Genomic DNA, 15,218 nt, shown 5'->3' on the forward strand with positions numbered 1-15,218 from the left:
TGCGGTGTTCAAGAAAGTATGCAATACCGGCTTTAGCTTGTTGACATTTTAGATTATGCAAATATATTAATCATCATCAATCAGTCAATCAATCATTCGATGGCGTGCAGACAGGATAGTGTGCAAGAAGAACATGAAGAACAACGGCTTTCCATGACCAGAACTGTGAAGTGATTAATTACTGTAACTAAATACTTTCAGAGATGAGTAACTGCAGCTGTAATTTCATTCATTTTATCTGCGACTTATACTCGAGGCATTGTCACTTTCTGATGTGTTTCTTCTGCCGAATTAGCTGTAACTTCCTGTCTGCTGTCCTTTCTCTTGGCAAGTGCCGTCGCTTTTCTACTGTGTTCACGTTGCCATTTTACTTGTACTGCTGGCTTAGCATACATTTTGATATTCGATTAACACGTAATATACACACAAACAAGGTGCGCGAACCGCTCATATGGACGCCCATCTCGGTCAACGACGCAGACTTTTAGCTCCTGTTTTCATAAAGTGAATTTTGATGGCCTGTATGTAATGCCCTAATGCGTGTCGTTCAGGCACTCTGTTGTCCGCATACACACCGCGACGTGCACGTAAACATATGTACGTCATGTAGCTTGTTGTATCGATTGTCAACTTCTGCTACGAAAAACTTAGCTTCTAATTATTTTTGTGGGAAAGATGTGTAATGTGTGGCCACTTTAAACACACACAGTCAAAAGTAACTGAGGAATAACTCAGTTACATTTAGTGAGTAACTGTATTATTGGATTACAATTTAGTTTGAGGAACGTTCCTGTAGCCGAAATACCTCCAGAGTCCTATATAGTATATATACAACTGTAACAAAATTACATTTTTTGAATAACTTACACGGCTCTCTCTATATCCGCCTTTTCTTTTAAAGCATGTGCTATACTATATACAATTGCTGCGCAGCTTCTATGGCATTCTACGTAAGAGTTATGTGTATTGCGCACATAGCGGTCGTTGCACCTGATTTAAACTATTTTCTACCCACCACTTCCCCAACACACACACACACACTTCTTGTGTAATCTATTCACATGCAGTGAAAGATACGCAACCTTCGAATGGCTCCACACGTCGTGTTTGCGGAACTGCTTTATCTCTCGCCGCTAGATGATTCGTTTTGTTCTGATTTTGCTACATACAGAAAAGGGGAGAGATTAGAGATAAAACTGTTTCTTTCGGTGTGACATTTTTGTAAGAGTCCGCAGACCCTGTGATAACAGTACGGAAAGAGGAGCTGAAGCCAGTAAAAAAATGCACGGAGAGTCGCATTCATCGGTGATGTAACTGTGGTTACGGATTCGCCCTTATGTTGTCTGCCACCTGCGTTTCATAGTAAGTATTAGACCTTTACACTAATTAGACCTTTAGACTCGTTGACTGGCTGGTTGTAAAAAGAAATATATGGATAGGTTTGCTCTCTCACACACACACTCACATACATACACACACACACATACATACATACATACATACATACATACATACATACATACATACATACATACATACATACATACATACATACATACATACATACATACATACATACATACATACATACATACATACACACACACACACACACACACACACACACACACACACACACACACACACACACACACATACATACATACATACATACATACATACATACATACATACATACATACATACATACATACATACATACATACATACATACATACATACATACATACATACATACGTGCATACATGCATGGCTGGTTGTAAAAAGAAATATATGGATAGGTTTGCTCTCTCACACACACACTCACATACATACATACATACATACATACATACATACATACATACATACATACATACATACATACATACATACATACATACATACATACATACATACATACATACGTGCATACATGCATGGCTGGTTGTAAAAAGAAATATATGGATAGGTTTGCTCTCTCACACACACACTCACATACATACATACATACATACATACATACATACATACATACATACATACATACGTACATACATACATACATACATACACACACACACACACACACGTACATACGTGCATACATGCATGGCTGGTTGTAAAAAGAAATATATGGATAGGTTTCCTCTCTCACACACATACTCACATACATACATACATACATACATACGTACGTACGTACGTACATACGTACGTACGTACGTACGTACATACATACATACATACATACATACATACATACATACATACATACATACATACATACATACATACATACATACATACATACATACATACATACATACATACATACATACATACATACATACATACATACATACATACATACATACATACATACATACATACATACATACATACATACATACATACATAAAGAGACGATGATGAGATATCTGATGATAGATAGGGCTGATGGCGGCCAGCAGGCGGGGCACTGCCCCAGTGCCATTTGTAGATATATAGTGAGAGATGATGATGGAGAGGAGGATTCAGCTGATCAAAGCAGGATGGAGAGGCCTGTTGATGACAGGAAATCCCAAAGGTGACGGAGACCTTGGTGCATATGAACGCTACTGGACCAGGGGCCCAGCACCTTGCCTATGGCAGAGGGGTGGTGGTCGATAGGTTGCTCGGCTCTATACATTGGATCGGGTACTCCAGCACCAGAGGGCGGCACTTGCGGATCCTACTCAATCGTGCTCATGAGTGAGGCTTCTCAAAGGATGTATATGTTTCTCAGAAGGGCTACCTCGAACGTATTCTATGTGAGGTGCGAGAATCTGTCCCATATGGAGCAGGACAAGGGACATCGAGACACAGAAAACATGTAGGCCTCGGAGCCGGTGAAGGAGATGTTTCTGAGAGCGTTGGCGAGCGCGCCAAATGCAAGATATGTAGCCTTTTGCGTGGTTTTGTTCAGGGCGCGTACGGTTCAACACCGTTCCCGAAGTTTTTTCTTCTTCTTTTTCGTTTGCGGCTATTTGATTGTTCATGATGATGGTGATAAATTATCATTGTTATCAGTGGATTACAGCAGAAAGCCCGCCATCAATAATACCCTTTCCGACTCTTTCCCCTATCCTTGCTCTCTCGCCGCTTTTAAGTTCTAGTAAAGACATCCTTTTCACTCTGGCATTACCCTCCTTTGCAAAAAGAAAAAAAAAAAGAGATAGAAAAAGAAAGGGCAGAAGAGCGAGAGAAAGGCATTTACCCAACAGGCGTGTGCAAAGACACCTGCGTAAGTGTTTTTGTGTAGCCTGCAACATTTCTTCCCACCCATTCCAGTGCTGCGCCTTTTATAACACGTTCACATTTTGTTCACACGGCCCTTACATACTTGTTTATAAATTTCACAATTTATTAACACTATTTTCTTCATTTTCCACTTACTGCTTTCTTATAAGCCTTGTTATCAGTTGATAAGTTTTGCATGTTCCCGGTATGCAGTTGATGCTATACAAGCTACACATCGGAAATGACCTCGCAAATGAGTTGAACAAAACATGCACCGTTTTTTTTTTTTTTTTTTTGGCAAACCAAATGTGGAGACTGTTGAACGAACTACATCTGCAACAACGCGTTTAATAAGGTTGCAATTCATCACTAGCTCTGTGTACCACCCTTCCCCTTCATGCGGCGAGAGAGTCGCGCTCTCGACATTTCTCGATTGACATTCCCCGTTTACCCTCTTGTAGTAGCAGAGGCAAGTGGCTCCACCTATCGTTCGCTCCAAGAAACCGGCGTTTCGCGACCGCTATCGCAAGCGTCTGGCTAATTTTCTGTTGTTGTGTTGTCCAATAAGTCGCGGCTTTCAACTTGGCTTTTGTACATTTGTGGGGATGTGCGTAAGTAAATGCTTTTTTGGAGTTCTGACTGTTGCAAAAAAAGGAAGGGTGAAATGTTTTCCTTTCGACCCTCAGTGTTGGCGGGAGCATTTGCTCGCTGACGTGAGATGTATTCCACCGTGTGGAACTGAAAGATCTTGATTGAAGATTGCATGCTTTTCAGTTCCTCAATGCGCGAATTTTGATAGGGTCTGGGTTTATTTCACCGAAAATGTAAAGCGTTGCCGTCTGCGTTTGCTTCAACTGAATGTCGTCGGAGAACCGAAACCGGACCGAACCGAAAACCAAAACTGAACTAGTATTTTTCTGAAACCGAAACCGGACCGAACCACTATTTTTCTGCCATCTTGGAGCTGAACCTAAACCGAAACTAATGAAAAGTGCTGTTCCGAGCCGGTTCGGCAAACGGTTCAGCGTTTTCTTTTTTTGTTTTCGTAAGGCGTTTTGACAAGAATAACATGAAGGGCGTGAAAGACACCTCATAGTCGATGGCTAAAACTACCTGATATGCTGCATATGTTATTCAAAATTCCATCCACACACAAATGTGATACACGATGTTCGGAATCCTTTTGGTCATGCACTATAAAAAAAAAAGTAAAATAGGGAGCAATTGCAGCTTCGAGTCCCGTAGACTGCAATTACTCCCCATTTTAGTCCCCTAATCCCGAAATGTACACCTCACGACTGCAAATTGTCACTGAACTTCGCACATGGTCTTCCGAATCGAACAGTCTACGTAAATATGTGCTCTTGGTCAATTTGACTGCATAAGGCTGCCATACAGTTAGCGCTTCTTTCTTTCTTCGCAAATTGTGCCCTATGTATGTCGCAAGATTTTATATCACTCGATCGATGTATCACTGTTGACGGTTTGATTCAAAGTATTTTCATGCATGAACACGAATTATGTATCTGGGACTCGTAGAACAAAGCCTGAAATACAGCCCACACTCTGTGACATTCATTTACACCCGTGCATTTACCCGCGAAAGGGACTACTTTTTGTGGCAACGCATTTAGTCCCCAAAAGGAGCAAAATTACTCCTTTTTTTCTCTTAGAGTATGCGCGTTGTGTTTTGGCCAGTCTCCGGATGTGAGTCGTGTTTCTGCCACTTTGTAGTACAAGACTCATTTTCGTTTCTTTTTCGACCTTGATTCGCCTACTGTAGGCCTCTGGCGATCGGGGCACCACAAACAGTAGGTATACAATGCAAATAAAAGACGTATTCGCTATTTTATTAACATTTTCTTTCTTCTGCTTGCGTTCAACAAGGCGCGTGCGCTGAATCGTTATGAACCCAAATAAATCGGTTCGAACCGTTATTTTAGCGCTTCGGAACCGAACCGAACCAAAATCCCTGAACCTGAACCAAACCTGTAAATGTTTCGGTTCGACGCCCCGCGTAGAATTAACAATATCGGCATCACTTTTTCTGTTGCTGTTGCTGCTAACAACTGTTTGTTTTTAATTTTTAAGTCGGACATACAACAAACATATACGTCTTAGTTTTACATCAAGACCAGTCCATCAAACGTGCAGCGATCCTTACAGAGCAAATGCACTACCAACATAGATTACAATCCGACTTCTGGGTGTGTCTGTTTTTACCAAGATGTCTGGCTAGAGGCCGCTTAGCGCTGTGACAATTGCATCATGCACCGCCACTAAAAAATAGAATATGTAAGCAATAAACGCACATATATCTCGTAATCTGTCGCTAAGTCAGCAGCAGCATTTCATAGCTGCGAAGTGTTTTTCTTTTTGTGTGTGTGTGTGTGATTTCACAAAAGTTCTCCAGTTTCGAAACTTTTTCAGTATACTCTCTCTCTCTCTTCCTTCCCGAGTGGTTTGCTGCGATCTATATACTGTCACAGGATCGCTGCCTATTTAGGTTGATACACTCTCAGAACAGAACTTCACCGCACAGCACGTTGAGCGCCAACCACTGCCACGAATGATGTGGGTTCTCGATCCACTGCCACGCCAACTGCCACGTGGGTTCTCGATCGCTTCTGATTTGAAGAGAAAGAGAGAGGGGGGTGGGGGGGCTTACGCCTTTTTGTATCAATTATCATATACCAAAATTGGTACAAAATGGCGTACGCCCCCTTCGTTCTTCGAATCAGAAGCGGTAGCCCTATGATTCGTGGTAGACGCTAAAAACAGAACTTCCCCGCATAGCACGCTGTACGCCATCAATTGCCACGAATGATACTGTTATCGCTTCTGGATCGAAGAGAGATGGGGGTGTACGCCCTTTTGTGTCAATTATTATGTATATCCAAACTGACACAAAAAGGCGTACCCTCTGTCTTCGAATCGGAAGCGGTAACCCTATCATTCGTGGCAATGGTTGGAGCACAGCGTGCTATGCGGTGAAGTTCTATTTTTAGAGTGTAATGGTTGGCGGTGTGTTCGTCACCACCACCACCTGTTCTGAGAATACACCCATGTTGGCACACGCAACGCGTTGTGGGGATGCTTAATCCGCATCCGCCCTGTAGCGGTCCAGCAGTTCCTCGGGCCAAATCGATTCGCAATGACCATCAGAAAGCATCGAATGTTGCTCCCCGTTTTGATTTTCACCTCACCACGGACTGAGTCTTGATCAGATCGTTGCTATGGGCCGTCAAGACGCTCTCGATTATTTTTAATCCGTCCAACTCCAACGCTCTCGAGACACGTCAACTTTTTTTCCCTCATTGTGCACGTCTGAGCCGAAAGCGACTGACTCCACGTTTCCCGGTGCTCAAAAGTTTTGGAAAGCGTTGCTCTGCACACATGCGTCAACTCCATGCCTCCTCCATAAGGGAGGGGCACACTTTCTCCTCGATTTTGCGTTCGATTCAATCACATTTGCATCTGAAAGAGGGCTTTTTTCTCTAAAGACGTTTACAGAAAAGAGTTCCCGACACAATGCAGCTACCTGAAGAGGGAGTTTTGAAGGTCACGGCTGGCCTCCCCCTGGCGGTTCTTTTAATGCCGACTGAACGCTCCGATTTAGCCGGATGATAACAGACCGAAAACGGGTGAAGTGCAGGAAAGCAGCAGGTTTATATTCTCGTCTTTATTCCTTCTTCCTGCGTGCAGCACCCCCCCTCCTCCTCCTCCTGTTAATCCCGTAAATCGCGTTAATACGATTTCGAAAATATACCCGCGAGGTGCAACACAGAAGGGGGAAGGACGTGTGGGAAAGAGGAAAGTGCACATGTCGCTACTACTCTTGAGCGTGAGCGGTGTCTGCGGTGGTCATATCATTTTTCTTTCTCTGTTGAAAGTGTTTTTTCAACATACAGTCAACTACATATAGCTGCTTCCTTCAATTATACACTGTTAACTTTTGAACTGAGTTTAAATTAGTGGTTATAATAAACGGCTCCGGAGGACGCTTTTCTTCTTGCCTTTGAGCGCGAAAACCAGGCCGTACTTTTCCCAGAGGTCTCCTCGCAGATCAGCTATACACTATCAGAACAGAACTTCACCGCACAGCACGTTGACTGCCAACCATTGCCACGAATGATAGGGTTACCGCTTCTGATTTGAAGAGCGAGGGGGGCGTATTCCTTTTTGTAGCGATTTGGATATATGATAATTGCTACAAAAAGGCGTACGTCCCTCTCTCTCTCTTCAAATCAGAAGCCATAACCCTATCATTCGTGGAAGTGGCTTCCGAGCAACGTGCTATGCGGGGAAGTTCTCTTCTGAGAGTGTACTCTAAAAAAGAGATGGTCACCACACAGCACGCATTTGGCCATCCACCATCCGCATGACATCGTTCTGTGCCCTGATTGGTTAAAAACGTGAGGCGTACGCCTTTTTGTGACACATATGCAGTTACGTTAATTCTCCCAAAAAAGGCGTACGCCCCACGCTTTCAACATATCGAAAGTGATAACGGTATCATTCAGTACAATACTGGCCCAGCATTGGGCCAAGATATTGTGTAACGGTATCCCTCATCCTGCGGGGAGAAATGGGCACAGTTCAGCGACCCCCTCAACATGCGGGTTCACATCGACGCAAAAAAAAAAAAAAAAAAAATAGAAGAAGAAAAAAAAAACTGGCAGATATGGTGCAAGTTACATCAAATCAACGTCGGCGACAGGGATGAAGAGCTGAAAGACCGTAAGGTATGCCTTATGGTCACTGCAGTATTTGGAGACAGCACAACTGAGTACACCATAAGGCACGTCCCTCAGAAAGACATAGTCGATGCAACCTCCACGATGATTCTTGTCTAGATGACACGAGGTAGAATTCGAGAAATTCTCGCATCCATCTTCTCCGGTATCTCCGGTAGACACCGTTGCGCTCAGCGTCCACGTTGAAGTCACCGGTGAGGGTGACAGGATAGGTCCGTTCACTATAGGTGAAAGTTTCAGACAAGAACACGTGTATCTTGGCAAGGGGCACGGTGGGGGAAATGTACATGAGTACCACCACGATGCGTTTTTTTCTTCTTCGTTTCTTCTCTTCTGTGTTTCGGCGATGCGGCATATGGGACATATGTCGCTCCGCGTCCGCGTATGTAGCTCCGCGTCTAAGGGGGGGAGTGATGTGGCGGCCCGTGGACGACTATGACGACGTGCCTCTGCTGCCACGCGCTACGGCGCTGGCACGGCAGTTCTACCGGCACCGTCCTAGCGTGAGGCCACGTCCATCTGCCCGCTGGGACGTTCCATCATCGCCGGTCAGGACTCATGTAGGGGAACACCACCTCCTCTACAATGGGCTAGATCTTCACGAAATTGCGCCTTTGACAGCTGTCGCTGCAATAATTGTTTTCCACATTTATTAACGACGCTTATAATATCGTATTTCGCATAACTTGGAGCGAAGCGTGTGCAGTCCCTAGCTCGAAGACGCATGGTTAGACACCCCCTCCTATCCTTCGCGACGTGCTCCGCGCCTGGCCAGCGGCCAGCAGGTGTTTTCAATCTGTTACACCCTCAAAAATGCGCACACAAGCGCTGAATATGTCGCACGGGAGTAAGTATAGCAACGCTTTGGCCGCTCAGAGTAGCGTGAAGAATCTTTGTCACTTGGTTCTGTTTAGCGAGCACACGTCTTATCCTTCTTCTTGTTCTTTTTTCTTTTTCTTTTTTCTTTCACCGCGGGGCAAGTGAAGGTTCCTCAGAATAACCGCAAATTGTGAGTCATCTTGCTTCATCTTAATCGTGGTTATTATTTGAGCCACAGAGAAGGGCTTCCTTTGTGCGCCAGTGTGCATTCCACCGTTCCCAGGTTCGGGATGCTATATCCGTGGCTTTTATTCTCTCCGCTGTCTCGGCAAAAACGCGCCCTGGAGGTAGTGGTGGTGGTAATAATGGGGCGCGGCTCACCGATGCCAAAAAAATATGCTATATTGTTTGCCCTCGCGTGTTTACGCTTTCTTGAGACAGACTCCGGCATTAGCGTTATCAGCATCTTCCGCTTTTCACGGGCGGTATAGCGATAGTTACGTTAATAGAAGTCGTCCACGTTAATAGAGAGTTGATAACGTCACCGTAGAGTTACCCCACATCCCGGGACTAATCGTTGTCCTTTATTACTCAAAATCTTATCTGCCGATTGGTGGGGGTGGGGGTGGGGGAGATATGTTAAATGAAAAGAATGCAATCTTATGATTGGGCACCGTATATACGGTGCTTGAGAAGCCACGTGATCAACGTAAACAACGACAATTGGCCGAGGCAGCCCACAATTAGGGACGACACAGACACGTAAGCCGTAGCGTAACCGTAGCCGCAGCGTAGCTAACACTAACGTACTAACACTCACTACTATATATAACACTACTAACACCCCTAACGTACCAACGTACACTCACAACTATATATATAACACACTAACGTACTAACACTCACAACTATATAAACTCTCAGAACACTGAGAACTTCACCACATAGTACGTTGTGCGCCAACCGCTGCCACGACCGATAGGGTTATCGCTAGATTTGAAGAGAGAGAGGGGGCCGTACGCCTTTTTGTACCAATTTGGATATACGATAATTGCTACAAAACGCGTACGCCCCGCTCTCTCTCTCTTAAAATCAGAAGCGATAGCCCTATCATTCGTGGCAGTCGTTGGCGCGCAACGTGCTCTGCGGTGAAGTTCTGTTCTGAAAGTGTATATAGTGTTTGTAGGCCATTGATAACGCATTTTCTCAAGAACACTGTCTACCTCACCCAATCAAAAGATAAGATTGTGACTCATGCGAGCTGCTATTAGTTCCGGTCAGGGCAGTTTCACGGTGACGCTATCAACGGTTTACTAACACCTGTACGCGATGTTCACATCGTTCTCTTCATTCATCTGTTGAAAACGGGATGCTGTGACACTTACGCAGTTCTGTTAATCGTCACAAAAAGGCCTTGCAATGGTCGTCCTTCAGCGTGCTATGCGGTGAAGCACTGTTTTTAGAGCGCGCAATGGGCTATAAGGAGTCAGTCAAATTTGGGTGTTTGGACCGTTATGCTGCTCATAATTGCCACTAAAAAGGTGTACGCCTACCGTTTTCAACAAATCAGGGCAGATAACGATATCATTCGAGATTATGGTCAGCTAGGAGCGTGCTATCCGGTGAAGTTCATTTCTAAGAGCGTACGATTGGGGTAGCGCAGCTCCCAATCGATTCAATCAATGGCGATCAACAAATTGATTAAACCGTTTCTGTGTAGACTCTTGGAAAGTAAACGACGACACAGTTTTCGGCGCCATACCGATTTTCGCGTGTTGAAGATGTGCTTTTCGATGTTGGATTTGACCGGAGGATACAGGCGAATTCCTGTCTCAGAAATGTCAGTTCTCCCGCGGCCCTCTTGATCAGTTTCAGTTTATCATCTGAACGGTCGCAGATAATAATATTATATCTACTTAATGTGTACCAAGTCGTTATACAGCCATTTCCATTGTAGAGCCAGGTCGTCCGCTAATTTACTCTACAAATAACATTCACCACTGCGTCGCTGAAGAAGGGTAGAACTGTGCAGAGACCTCATACGCCGGCGCAGACCACGTGGCGAAATATTGGACGAATCGCGATAGGCCCGCCTGTGGAAACCGGGTATGCAATATGGGACGAGCCCAGCGCTTAATGAGAAATCGATGAGTGAGATGAAGAAAGAAAAAGGAAGGTTGAGCAGATGAGTTTCTCAGTTTTTGGAAATCGATGGGAAATTTGCATGAGAAGCGGATGGCTCCGGTCGTTCCCTTCTTTTCGTTTATTTTTTCGCAGAGTCTCTCTGTAAAACACACATAATACGACGATCCTCAACGGTTCATATTCCTTAGACACATCGACTTCTTTCGCCGAGAATTTGCGAGCAGCGTGATTATACGCGATGGTCTGGAAATCGCTTTTGCGACTTATTTGTTGCTCAGGGATGACCGAAGCTAAATTGCAGGCAGCTGTATCTGCGACACTAGTGGATGTTCCTCCTCCTCTACTAAGCCCTTGCTAATAGTTATCCTTATATCTGTGCGCGTACCAAGATGGAGAGATACATTGCATGCTCCGTTGGGGAAGTATAGTGTTCCGCGGTGTGGGGTTCAGTGTGGAATAGGCAAGACATTGTTGCTTACACTGGCTCGCACGGTTGAGCACGATTGGTGGTGCGAGTGTCGACCGAAGATAGGAAACTGAAACCATTTCGAAGCATCGAAGCTTCCAGTTCGCGTCGTCCATCGCCGCCAAAATGAACCTACCAGACTTACCAAAATCCTGCAAGATTTAGTAGTGATTCACCTTCTGATCTTTTTTTTTTTTTTTTTTTTTTTGCATCACCGTCACCATCACCCTGCATGAACTGCATTGGTCGTCAACAGGCTTCCATTGGACCTCGCCTTTTTGTTTGCGGTTTGGAATGCCAGTGAAAGGAGGGCAGAGAGACAGGGGACTGGAAATGAACGGTGCGTTCCTTCCACACCGTCGCCATTTTTGGTGTAGTGATATACATACACTGCTGTTACACTGGTCAGTGTAGGCAACACCTCCTAGGAACGAACCCTGGTCGTTTAAACGACGTGACGTCATTAAAAGTCCGCCAATCACACGGTGCTTCTGTGGTCGTAGCTATGGAGACGAGCGCCACGAGCCGCGTGAGTAGCCACTTGTAGCCAGAGAGAGGCTGTATTTGAAATCGTCTGCGGGGATTACTGGTTGAAGCAGACGACACTCCGACTTATGTCCAATCACCAACTCGCGTAATGGCTCACATGCTCAGTGGTTAACGTGCTGACCATGTCACGTCGAGACTGGGAGGTACCCGGGTTCGAATCCCAGTGCCCCATTCCCCCATTCCCCCAGGGCGTCAGTCGTGACGTTTCCCACCTCTGTGTGGCCGACGACGGCGAGCCCTTTCACAACCACCACCATATGTCCAATGCAGCGAGGGAGACAAGCTTTCTTCTTCTAGGTGGCGTTGGTGTACATCGTTGGCTACCCATATGGCTACATTTAAGGTTTGGTACAAAATCGTCAGGAAACCAAATTATTTGTTATCAAAAGCAGATGTTCTTACATAATCGAAGGATCGGGAATCAGAACTTATCCTTTGCGCTCTATTTTGTGAGTGAAGTTCGATCTTCGGGCTATAGGCGTTACACCTTCGTCCTTTCAGATTGCACCGGAGACCGTTTTGGCATAAAAAGTTGAGGTGCTAGCTTGATGATAAAGGGTTCAGAAAGGATCATTGAGGCGCGCTACATATTATTTCCTTTCTGATAGGATCATATATCTAGTCAGTACAAGGCGAGTGGACTTATCAATATTATCTATATTACTTTTTGTTATACTATATGTTTACACCTTTCACTTGTACTTGTCCCGTGTTATGGAATGTTTCTATAAAATAAAATGTCTACGTTCGTGGCATGATGGCTATACTTCGGCGTCTACTTTCTATTACGTGTGGCTAGTTTTGGTTACCTTTTGCCACCCGGACGGTAATATTTTGTGTCAGCGAGCTGGCAACCTCCAGTGTAACAGCGCTTAAGTCAGTGTAAGCGTTCCTGCACTTCAACGACCAGACGGACGCGCTCACAGACTTACACTCTTAAAAATGAACTTCACCGCATAGCACGCTTCTAAGCCTACACTCTTAAAAACGAACTTCACCGCATAGCACGCTCCTAGCCAACCATTATCTCGAATGATATCGTTATCTGCCCTGATTTGTTGAAAACGGGAGGCGTACGCCTTTTCTGTGACAATTAAGTGTCACAGAAAAGGCGTACGCCTCCCGTTTTCAACAAATCAGGGCAGATAACGATATCATTCGACATAATGGTTGGCTAGGAGCGTGCTATGCGGTGAAGTTCGTTTTTAAGAGTGTAGCGGTGAAGTTCATTTCTAAGAGTATACATTTTCAAAGAAGCCCCATGTAGCACTAGGCAAATTACGAGTTTCGCATTGTTAGCAAGAGTGACACGTGAAACAAGAAAAAAAAAAAAAGAAAAGAAGAAAGAAAAGCAAAATGTGATAAAGGGAGAAAGAAGAAGAGGAAGGAAAGAAAATATCATAGGCATATTTCTCACTCGGGGAAAAGCCCGGTGTGACGTTCCGTCTATGTTTCTTTCATAAATCACTTTTGCTGGGAAATCAATTTCCTGGGTCGGCGGAAAGTAATTGGTTATTGCTGCAGTGATTAACGTCCCGTCTATTTTTTTTCTTTCTCTCTCTCTCTTTTTCTCTTCATCTCTATGTCTTTCACACTCAGTTTTGGTTCTTCGCAGTCCGACACTTTGAGTCGGATGCAATCTATCTAGCGAGAAAAAAATAAAAAGAAAAAGAAAATAAATATTTTTGAATGCTGACCTTGGAGAAACGCGTGATATCTGTTTGAGTATAATAGGTAATTGCACGGCAGAAGGTGTGGCGCCCGATATTGACCTACTTTCTGGCAGTCGGAAATTCGAGCCGCATACATTTTTTTTCGGGTTGACCAACTTCCGGTAGCGCGCAACCCATCCACAGTGTTCCATCTGTTGGCCTCTGAGACCCCGACGTTGACCCCTCCTTCCTGCGCCTTTGAAAATGATACGTGATTGATGTGTTGTTCTACATAGTTTTCTCGACATATTTAAGAGGATCGATCTGCTTGTCCGGTGCAAGAGATGAATATAGAAGTGGAAAAATGGTTGCGACAGGATAACTGTGCAAAATAATTGTGAAAGAATTGTGTCAAAAAACAATAATTATTTTGCATCAATGTCAACTTACATTTCAAGCTCTACAGCGAGTCTCACACTGCAGCTTGCTAGGGAGGACCCGTGACTGTATACTAAGTTATGCAAGGTGCATGTTCTTTTTCTTTTCTTTTTTTTTGTGCGTGTTTTTTATTTCATCCTTTACAGGTTGTCTATAAAAAAAAAAAAGGTTGTGAGAGCGCGGCCCAGGACGCATACTAATCCCTTCCTGTCCCCCACTCCTTCCTGCTGTCCTCTCTCCATCTGTCCACGTCCGTACTCCGCTCATAGCCACAGTTGCTTCGCGGCGCTGATACAGAATTAAAACAATCGTTCGTTTATCGTTATCGTTTATCGTTATCGTTTATCGAAAGGGCATGTGACTTCAAGATGATTGATCGCCTAAAATGCATTAATTAATTCCTTAATTAGGGGATTTCGGGTAAAAGCGAGAATGGGAGACAATCCTCGTTAAAAGCCATACAATTTTTAAACCGAAACACGCACACGTGTTGAAATATCTGTAGGCGAATTGTTAACAACAACAACAACTTTATTTTCGGTCTTGGAGAGTGGGGAGTTTCATCGCAACAGGCGATACTCTACCCCAGTGCTTGGTGGAATGGGGGGAATAAAATAACGAGCCCCTTTACAGTAACGATCGAAGTCCGATGGTGTCCAGAAATGTCAGAAGAGCTTTGAGCGCAGAGCGTTGCTGGGCTGGATTGGGCCAGGGACCAAGCAATTTCGGTAGGGAGAAAGGGCCAGAGTCCAGCTGACGAAGAGACTCGGAGAGTGTGATTCGGGAAGGTTCGTAGTGAGGGCAATGAAGAAGAATGTGCTCCAGATCCTCAAGAGCACCACAGTGGCAACAGGTGGGAGAATCAATTTGTCTCAAGCGGTAACGCCACTGAGCTGTAAAGGCCACATCGAGGCGCATGCGGTGGATTAATGCAGCATCCTGACGAGATGTGTTTCGTGGCATGCGGAAAGCGAGCCCACTGCCTGCTGAACAACCGCGAGCCCACTTACATGCGATCCCCACTGTCACTTGATGTATTGGACCTCTCGTGGTCCTCAACCGACATGATTCGCCACTTGTCGTGCGCTACGGACGTCGACACTAGAGGC

The 15,218-nt window shown here is 44.7% G+C and overlaps 1 protein-coding gene across 1 annotated transcript in view; it reads left to right on the plus strand.

The window, feature by feature from the left end:
* The first annotated feature begins 1,273 nt into the window (after nucleotides 1-1,273).
* The window catches only part of LOC135371073 (zinc finger protein castor homolog 1-like), a 278,514-nt gene continuing 264,569 nt past the window's right edge, over nucleotides 1,274-15,218 (plus strand). The window contains exon 1 of the mRNA XM_064605057.1: nucleotides 1,274-1,362. The gene's annotated coding sequence lies outside the window, so the exon portion shown is untranslated. The remainder of the gene's footprint in view (nucleotides 1,363-15,218) is intronic.

Source organism: Ornithodoros turicata, chromosome 10 (assembly GCF_037126465.1).
Source record: "Ornithodoros turicata isolate Travis chromosome 10, ASM3712646v1, whole genome shotgun sequence".
Taxonomy (NCBI): Eukaryota; Metazoa; Arthropoda; class Arachnida; order Ixodida; family Argasidae; genus Ornithodoros; species Ornithodoros turicata.